The 9,757-nt window shown below is 41.1% G+C and overlaps 1 pseudogene; it reads left to right on the top strand.

The window, feature by feature from the left end:
• The window catches only part of LOC101647449, a 24,641-nt pseudogene that overhangs the window by 7,359 nt on the left and 7,525 nt on the right, over positions 1-9,757 (top strand).

Genomic DNA, 9,757 nt, shown 5'->3' on the forward strand with positions numbered 1-9,757 from the left:
GTTCCTTCTACTAGAGTTTGGATGCTTTTTAAAAATGTGCTATCAACAAAAGGAGCATCCAAGGGGGTCTGCTGGGCCAGTTAAACTCAAAGCAATGGGGGAAATTCAAAGGGCCAGTCTTGATAAATTTTCTAGAAGGACAAAAGACATTCACAGTTTTTTGTTTGTATTTGAAGAAACTTTTTCAAATATTGAAAAGTGCATTGATAAGAACAAACCCAGGTTTTTTTCCCCCTAATCAGGATAATGTGCTTGCTCATCCTCAAGGGTAGGAAGGACTGTTGTATAACAATTTGATGACGCAACCTTATCCCATCAACACTGTAGCCCAAATAACACCCCCTCGTTCTTTTTGTTCCTAAAACTCAAAGAACACTTAAAAGGAACCCAAATGAGCTCAAGGATGCCCAAACAGCCATTTTGATATGGTAGAAATTGAAGAGTGCCAAATTCCTTGGGGACCAGTTAGATAAAAACCCTGCCTTCAAAATGTTTAGACTTTGGTGGAGAACATATTGAGATGCAATAGCTTCATATCCTGATATATTTGTTCCATAACAATATATATGATTTTGTAGCAATACTTTTTATGTACTTTCTTACTTACTAAATTTTTAAAATGTAAATGTCTTATCTTGCCAAAATTGTTTACTTAACAGAACATTTTGAGAAAAATTAAGACATCCGAGTGAGATATCTATCAAAGAAAATAAAGTCTGAGTTTCGTTGTAAATTTTTTTGGATATTTGTATAACATAAATCTGATCTTTTAATTTCTTTGCTTCTAAATTGCCAACAGACAGGTGTGAATTCCAGCACTAACAGAGGGGAGATCGATCATCGATCTGACCTTTTTTCCATCTCTGTATGTGTAAGGGGTGCAGGTGGACATTGAGATCATGGTTAGCAGGGACTGAGGCATTGCAAAGTGTTCCTCACTGATTGCTCTCTCTGCATAGAACAAGGTCTTTAAAGTCTTCTGATATTTCCTATACCCTGTTACAGTTTTACACGCATCACAACTTTCATTTGAAAAGGATAATAGCTTAGCGATTAGAAGTATAAATGCTGCCCCAGAATGTTTGGCTTTAATTCCTGGTCTACTGGCAAGTTATACAATGATCCTGCATTTCTGTTTTCTAAGTTTCAAAACAGTGATGATGATAAAGGTTTGCATGTGCATATGTATATGTGTGTAATTTAATAAAATAGTGCATATGAAGTGCTCAGTTTACAACTCCACAATGTGTAATCAATGTTTGATGGGATTCACTAGCTAGGAATGATACTTAGCTAACAACAGTATTTCTTTGAAATATTGACAGAATGTACTAATAAACCTTGATCAGAAATCATCAAACACTTAAAAAAAAACTCTTCTTCATGTTTTTATTCCAGTTAGGGGGTTAAATTTTTTATATGTTACTGTATTGCTGTATTTTTTAATAATAATCTAAAAAAACAAACAAAAAGACTCACTTCTAAAGAGTCATGCCAACTCATAGCATCCCCATACGGCAGGGTAGAACTGTCTCTGTGGGTTTCTAAGCATGTGATTCTACATCAATATATATAGAATATAATAATATAGTAAGTATATAATTTATTAATAATTGGGAGTTAATTCATATACGAGGAGGTACCTACCCCCCAAAAAAAATAGAAACACGGAAAAGAGCTCCCATGGGCGAAGCTATCACAGTATGCATTTTTCTCCACAGGCAAGCATCTGGAAATCGGTCTGAGTTAGTGCACCCAGTGGCATCACCTGGAAGATTCTCTCTGGTCACAGTGAATTTTTTGTCAAAGCAATTTCGCTTAAACCTCTTTTTGTGTGTGTGATGACTGATTTAAGAGAACAGCATGAGGCTGTGAAATGTTGTTTCCTGCTCGGGAAAAATGCCACAGAAACTGCTGTGATGTTGAACACAGCTTACAAGGTCAGCACTATGGGGAAAACTCAAGTGTATGAGTGTTTTTCTTGAAATAAGAAAGGTGAAATGACAATTGATGACAAACTGCATTTAGGGTGTCCATCAACTTCTGGAGCAGATGACAAAGTCGACAAAATTTGTGCACTTGTGCTTGAAGATGGACCATTGAAGAGATGGGAAAGTTATCTGGACTATCTTGCGGGTCAGTCCAGCGAGTTTTATCAGAAGATTTGGGAATGAGAAGGGTCGCTGTGAAATTTGTGCCTCTGGTTCTGACTGAGCAGCAAACAGCGTGTAGAGTGGAAATGTGCCATGCTTTGGAAGAACAGCTCTGAAGCAACACAGACTCCCCCCACCCCCACTCTTCCCACAAGGTCATTCCTCATGAGGAGACATGGTCCTATTCTTATGATCCTGAAAGAAAACATTAACCAAGCCAGTGGAAGATGCAATCGTCACCTTGCCCCCCCACCCCCAAAGCTCATCAAGTGGAATCAAAGATTAAGATGATGCTTTTTTTAAATTTTAATGTGAGGGGGGTAGTGCATTTGGAATTGGTTCCACCAGGTCAGACTGTTAATCAATTTTTCTATTTAGAGGTTCTGAAAAGATTGCATAACAGTGTGCTATACAAAAAGGCCTGGTTTGTGGTAGACAGGGGATTGGTTTTGCCACCACAACAATACACCTGCTCATGCAGACATCTCATGCCATTTTTTGGCAATAAACAGCATGCCTCTTTTGCCCCATGCACTTGACTTACCTGACCTTGCTCCTTAAGGCTTTTTTTGTTTCCTTGAATGAAGAGGAACATAAAAGTACCACTTAGAAGAGCTGAAGAAAAAATACAGGAGGTGCTGTCAGCCACCCACACAGATGAGTTTGAAAGTGTTTCCAAGAATGGAGTAGAAGATTTGACAAATGTTAGGTATGATGGAGTGTACTTTGAAGGTGATAAGGTTGTTTTGAAATACATAGCTTTGAAAAAATTTGTTTTGGGGGGTTACCCCTTAGTTTCATAGTTCAATCGCATCAAGCAGAATTATACATGTCCTACCACAATTGATTTACAAACATTATTTTCCTTCCTTGAACCCTTTAACATTGTCACCCTTTTACCACCACGTCCCCTCCACCAACACTGTACCCCACCCCTCGAAACCCTTATTTTATTTGTTGTCCCTGTAGTTTCATCAGTCCTGGACTTCATATACTGTAAAACATAAAAACATATAACACAAGTTTGTCAAGGGTGACCCCCCCACTCCAATGACATAGCACCTCTGAGCTATATCTAATATGAACAAAACAAAAATACAGAAAATGTTGAAGACCAGATCAGGTACAGTGTACATCAGAGGGGGAATCAACTAACAAAATTTTGTTCCGGTCAGATTTATGCCTTTGATTTTCTAGACTCACCTCCAATGCACCTTATTTAGTAACCATTTTCCTCCCATCCTTCAATTGTGGATAGGGGAAGTTCAGCGGAGGCATTTCCAATGCAGTTTCCACAAATGAGTCTTGGCCTCCCACTGTCATCCATCCATTGTGTTCTCCAAACTGGATTCTCACAATCTAGGCTCTGATACTAATCCCTCCTTTGACTTTATATCAATTACAATCCTTTGGTGGCTGATGATGGTGTGCTTCTTCCATGTGGACTTGGTTGACATTTCACTTAGATGCCTGCTTATTTAGAGACAAGCCTTTAAGACCTTTCAGGGACTTCAGAGGAAGTCCATCGAAGGACAGGTGTCCTAGCCCAGTGGAGAGCCCATCGAAGGACAGGTGTCCTAGCCCAGCGGAGAGCCCATTGAAGAACAGGTGTCCTAGCCCAGCGGAGAGCCCAGAGGACAGAGCAGAAGCCAGAGGTGGAGCCATATATTGTTAGCAGAATTTCCCTGTGCTGTGCTTGGAATGGAGGAATATTCAGGTTTCGCCTCTTCTTTTACCGATGACTTATTCCTGTGCTTCAGTGTGTAACAGCGCAGACTATTGGTCATCCATCACTGCATGGAGATGTTTGGTCGTGGCTGGAATTCTTCCTCACATCAGTTCTCAGTGCTCTTTGGGTACTCCGTCTGTTTGTGCTCAGCAAAGTCGTCAATGCCGTTTGGTTTCAGGACAGCGCTGACCTGGCATTTCAGCTGTCAGGAAGGAAGATGCAGCCATCCCAGTTCCAGCAAAACAATTGCTGCTATGCTCTCCAACCTTTAGCAGCAGGCTCTTTTCCTTCTTCGGGGTTTGTTTGTGAGTCTCTTCCCCATCTATCTTGTTGGTCAGCTGGTTAGTCTCCTGCATACTTCCCTTCTGTATTCATTATACTTCTTTGAATACCGCGGGATCAATAAAGGAATTGAAATGCACCAGCGGTTGCCAAACATAGAAAAGAATTGGCCTTACTTCTTTGGTTTTGGTTTGCTCTGGGCTTTCCTAACAGCAATGCAGTCCTCATGCATTATCAGTGGCTGGCTCTTTTCCATCCTTGATTTATTAATGAGGCAAAGGCCCCTGGAAAAGCAAACCGTTTTCAGTTGCGCCTGTTCTCCATCATGGTCTTCTTAAGCAACAAACTCTTCCAGAAAACGGTCTACCTGCAGTTGGTGCTGAGTAGCCCAAGTTCTGCAGAAAGGCCTCTTCGCCACATCCATCTCCTGCCAACCGAAGGCTGCTGCAGGCCTCCGATCGTTCCCTGCGGTGTACAAGGTGTAGGAGGGATGGGCAGGAGGATGCGGCAGCTCCTTTCCCTGCTCTGGCCCCCACCCAGGGAAGGCAGGGCTCACTCTGCCAAGGGCAATCTGCTTATGCCCTTCTCTGAGGAACTGGGATTTGATACAAGGAAGTGGATTTTTAACACCTCGAGTCTGAAAATACCACAGGCTTTCCTGTAGCTATTTTTTAGCAGTAGCTGAACCCTGTGTCTGGACTGATTTGAAAGTGCTCTTTTTCTTCCTGGGCCATTTATCCTCCCACCTTACTTCCCTGCCTTCTGCCCTCGGACGAATGGATTTTGAAACCTAGCTGTTGTAATTCGTGGACTTGTTTTTGTTGCTTTTTCTGTGAAGCACGTATATTGGATGTGGCTGGTAAAGGCATCTAGGAGTATTTTAGTTGCTCCTGGTCACCCCTTTTATAGCCATCACGGTCTTCTTTTTCTGTAACTCAGGTTAGGTTTTGGTCTTTTTCTGGTTCCACTGCAAAAGACAGAGAAAAGATGCCTCGGAAGGGATGCACCCGCAGGGTGGATCTGAAGGGATGCACCCGGAGGATTGATCTCACAGATCTGTTGGGTTGTGAGGCATGACTTTCTTTCTTTCTCTGGAGGAAAGGGCTCCTTCATGATACATCAAGTACCCCAACTACGGAGCGCTCCCAGTCATGGACAAGTGCCACTGCAACCCAGAATGCTCCGTGAACATGAGCTCTGGAGCCTGAAAGGTGCTGTTGGCCGTTGCTGGAGCTGTGTGTTATTTCAAAGAATATTGGGTGCTGAAATAGGAACTAAAGGGGTACATTTAAAAAAATGATAAAGGGATGAATTTATTAAACCCATTAAACCTGAAAAAATAAAAAGACCCAGGTGCTATTTTATCTGATAGCTGGGCACTATCTAATTTCTTGGCCACATTTTGCTATAGCGCCCATATCTTCTGTGTTCCCTTCCTGAGGGCGTGATGTAAGAACCAATTGTTCTTCATTTGGAGCTAGGATGAGCCTGTCCAATCCCACAAAGATCGGTCCACTTATTTGGAATGCTCTCACACTCTTGTGCATTTGGCAAAGTCCTTTTATGGAGGAAGACTAAAATCTAGGCTCATTCCTTCTCTTACGTCGTCTCAAAACTTAAAGTAAGATGATCTGTCCTCTCTTTCGCCATCATTAAGTTCTATCTCTAAATAATATTTAGTACATTACATGCCTTTTAATCGACTGGTTTGCCCAAAGAAATGGGGGCTTGTATTGGGATCCATTGTGCTGTTTAAGGCCAACTCTTTTTCTGCAGAGCTTCTTGTTCATTGAAAGTCAAGACATGTAGAATGGATAATAGTATGGTTGGACAATAGAGAACATATAGTCTAGCAGCATGGGGGGAAAGTGAGTCCCTGATTCTGGGACCCTAAGGTTTCATGCAAAATCTAGATTAGAATGTCATTTTCATCTATGCAAAAAGGGACATGCCTGGTGGGCAAAGAACACCAGGAATGTTGTGAAACACGTTTCTCTATAGAAGATATTGATCTTGTTTGATTAAGATAGCAACAGGGATTTGATTGGGTACTTACTGTCCATCAGTAAAGATGTAGGCTGTTAACAAATTGAGTGCTTAAATATAATCCACTTTCCCTCACAGAAAAGTTATAATTCAGATGCAAGCATGTTCAGTATGCTCTTTGAAGTGAAATATTTGTTTTTAAAAGGCACCTACAGTTAGTGCCAGTGGCATCACCAGTGGGTGCCGGGACCACAGGCCATGTCACTTTACACGGACACTAAAGACTGTCTAAATATGTCTGTGCCGTGTTTCAGTCACTGAAACAAACAGATATCTGTGGCGTTAGTTATTAAGAATGAAAATATTTTAAGCCCTGTCCCAGATTTCTTTATTGCCCAATTACCATGATCTTTCAAATCATGGGGACTGGTCTGCATGAGCCATGAGCCCACCCTGTCTTTCCTACTGCTTCCAGCGTTTGCACTGCTTTCACCGAATTTTCCAATATTTTAGCTAAAATACTGTGGCAATTAATATCTACAAACCTATATCAATGAATTTTTTGAGAATGAAGTAGTAATTACAGAAAAAGGAGAGAAATAAGATGGGCTTCAGCTCACTTACTAAGGTTCCAACTGATGACATAATTTAATGCAGAAATATTTTACAAAGCAATGGATGGTTAGTATTAATATAATCTAAAAATGTTACATTTAGGCAATTTAAAATGACATGTATCACCTATCATCCTATTATTAGAATTGATCATAGAAATTACTGAGACGTTTGTGTGGTCAGGCAGGGGAGGGAGGTCCCCAGGAGGAGGGAGGGACACTATGAGTTACCATGGTGAGTGACACCAGCCTAATGACCCACTGGCCATTAGATCCGAAATGCATAGTTTCCTGATCTAGTAGCCTGTAACATATGCATATTTATTAAAATATATGATAATAAATCTGCTTTCAAGCCCTGTTCATTTTTAATCCTGACAAATCATGGTGACAAATATGTTTGTTGTCAACACTTACAACTAAAAACCTTTTAATCTGATCATGAGATGCAAACTTTATGTAAAATTGGAGAACGTCACTTGGTGTTGCATATCTCAGACTGTTTATGATGTCGGTGTGATTATCGATGTCTGTGTAAGGAAAATGCAAATTTAAAATATAAATATTGAAACAGCCACACTGAAATCTAAGCAAGTTACATGCTAGAATATTGTTATCACGCAGTGGCACTCTTCCAAGAATTGTGCTCTGGTGATGCATTTACCCAAAGTTTCAGAACCAGATCTGAATATTGAATGACAAGAGTGAACTTTAGCTAAAATATCTCAGTGTGATCTCAGCAAAAACAAAAGCCCAATAAACGAATTCGGTCCGTCTGATGGTGAACGAACCAGAGCCGAGTCCGTCTGTCCTGCTGTCGTTGGAGGCGGCAGTGTTGGTTTTGCCTCAGAGGGAACCGACGTGCAACAGAAGGACACATTTCCAGTCCAGCATCATCCTCAAAACTGTTATATTGGAAGCCATGGTTGCAGCCATTGTGTCCGCCCGCCTGGTTGAAAGACTTGCTCTTTTTCATCGCCCCTCTACCAAACAGGATGACCTTCTGCAGGGACTGGATGTACAGTCCCTGTAACGTGTACAGAGAGCATCCCCCGGACGAAGGAGCATGCTGGCCACACTTCTTCCAAGACAGATTTGTTTGTGCTTCTGACAGGCGTTGGGATAGTCAGTGTTCTTCTACAACACCAAAGTGTTAATGCATCAGCTCTTCTCCACTCTTGGTATTGTCCAGCTTGTGCATGCATAGGAAGCTATCTAAGATACCACGGCTTAGGTTAGGCACATTTTTATCTTCAAAGTGACAGCTTTGCTCCTAAACCTTTCAAAGAAGACCTTGGCAGCAGATTTGTGCAATATAGTACCCCATGAGTTGGAAATGCCTCGGATTTTTTTTTTAGTTTAATACATCATTTGATTTCTTGATTGTTACCTCTGTGAGCATTGATTATACATCCAAGTAAAATAAGATCATTGACAACCTAAACCTTTGCTCCAGTTGTTGTGAGGTGGTTTACTGGTCCACTTGTGAGGGATTTTGTTTACTTTATGTTGGGGTATGTGATAGTGAAGGTTTATCATGCCAACCTGGCTGATGAACACATGTGGGATTAATTGAGGGTAGTTTAATTGAAGGGGAGGAATATAAATGGCTCCTCTAGCCTCGCCTGTCTGGTCTCTTGTTGTCTGATAGGCCTACCAGTGTAGCTGCCTTAGCCAGTTCCCTGCTTCAACTGGCAAGGCTCACTTCCTGGAGACATCCCTGAGGAGAAGCCACTTGGACTTGCCCTGTTGCAGGCCGGGTGCAGCCACGGGGAGACCCCTGCCAGCACCGAGATGCTTATGTGCTCACTGATTTGGCTTTCCTCCTGCAGTCGGCGTCATTGCATGTGTTTTGTGAGTTTGAGGAGGACTTTGTAGATCGGTGTCAGATATATGGGCTAATGTCGGATTTATGGGCTTGAAGTGGACTGGCTTGGGGACACTTTTTTAATGTATACTTACCCTTTATACTTATAAACATATGAGTATAGGTATACTTATACTCAAAACTCTCTCTCATACATAGTATATGAGATTCTGTGGATTTGTTTTCTCTAGTCTACCTAGGTTTAACACAGGGTATATTCCATGATCCGTGATTGGTCTTCATCAGTAAGTTCTTCAAGTCCTATTTACCTTCACTAGAGAAAGCATGATTTCTAAAATTAAGAATGGGGTGTTTAAGAGGTTAAGTTAGCAGGCCAATGCAGACAAGGAGACAGGCAGGAAAATCAAGCAAGAATTGTTTCCAAAAAAGAGACCTGGAATAATCTCATTTTTTCTGACATTATATTCTGTCTAAGTCTCACCTAAAAATAAATTTGCATCTGTAGCATTGTAAAAATCTCTTCATTTCAATTAGTTTTCTCATCCTCTGTGAAGTATGAAGTCATTTTTCTGAGTAATTTCACATCTGTACTAGTGTCTTTTCAGTCACATAGAATGAGAAAATTTAATTTCTGTTTGGGGAAAAATGCGCTTGGAACTACATATTGACCCAAGATCAATAGTCAGAACTTATTACAATAAAATGAGCCTGTCTTCTATGTGGAATATTATTTTTCTCAAAGATCAGATAACTCCTTTACTTTATAATGCATGGGCTTTTGGAGAAACTGGAAGTACGTATTTTCGTATTTCATGTAGGAGTTGTGAGATTATACAGTACTTTTTCTTTTCCATCTCACCTGCTTCGCTCAGGATAATATTTCTAGGTTTATCCAAGTTTGTGTCAAGACTTCATTTCCCTTAATGGCTGGTAATATTCCATTAAAGGAGCCCTGGTGGCATAGAGAGCTACCCACTGAGGGGCTAACCACAAGGTCAATAGTTCAAATATGTCAGCCAATCTGAGGGAGAAAAATGAGACTGTCAAGTTCTGTAAAGATCTAAAGTCCTGGGAACCCAAAGTGGCAATTGTATGCTGTCCAAAAAGTCACTGTGAGTCCGAACTGATTCAATAACAGAATTTGGGGGTGGGAGGGGGGATATTC

The sequence above is a fragment of the Echinops telfairi genome, unplaced genomic scaffold (assembly GCF_000313985.2).
Source record: "Echinops telfairi isolate 266 unplaced genomic scaffold, ASM31398v2 ScPeMD7_2573;HRSCAF=3158, whole genome shotgun sequence".
Classification (NCBI taxonomy): domain Eukaryota; kingdom Metazoa; phylum Chordata; class Mammalia; order Afrosoricida; family Tenrecidae; genus Echinops; species Echinops telfairi.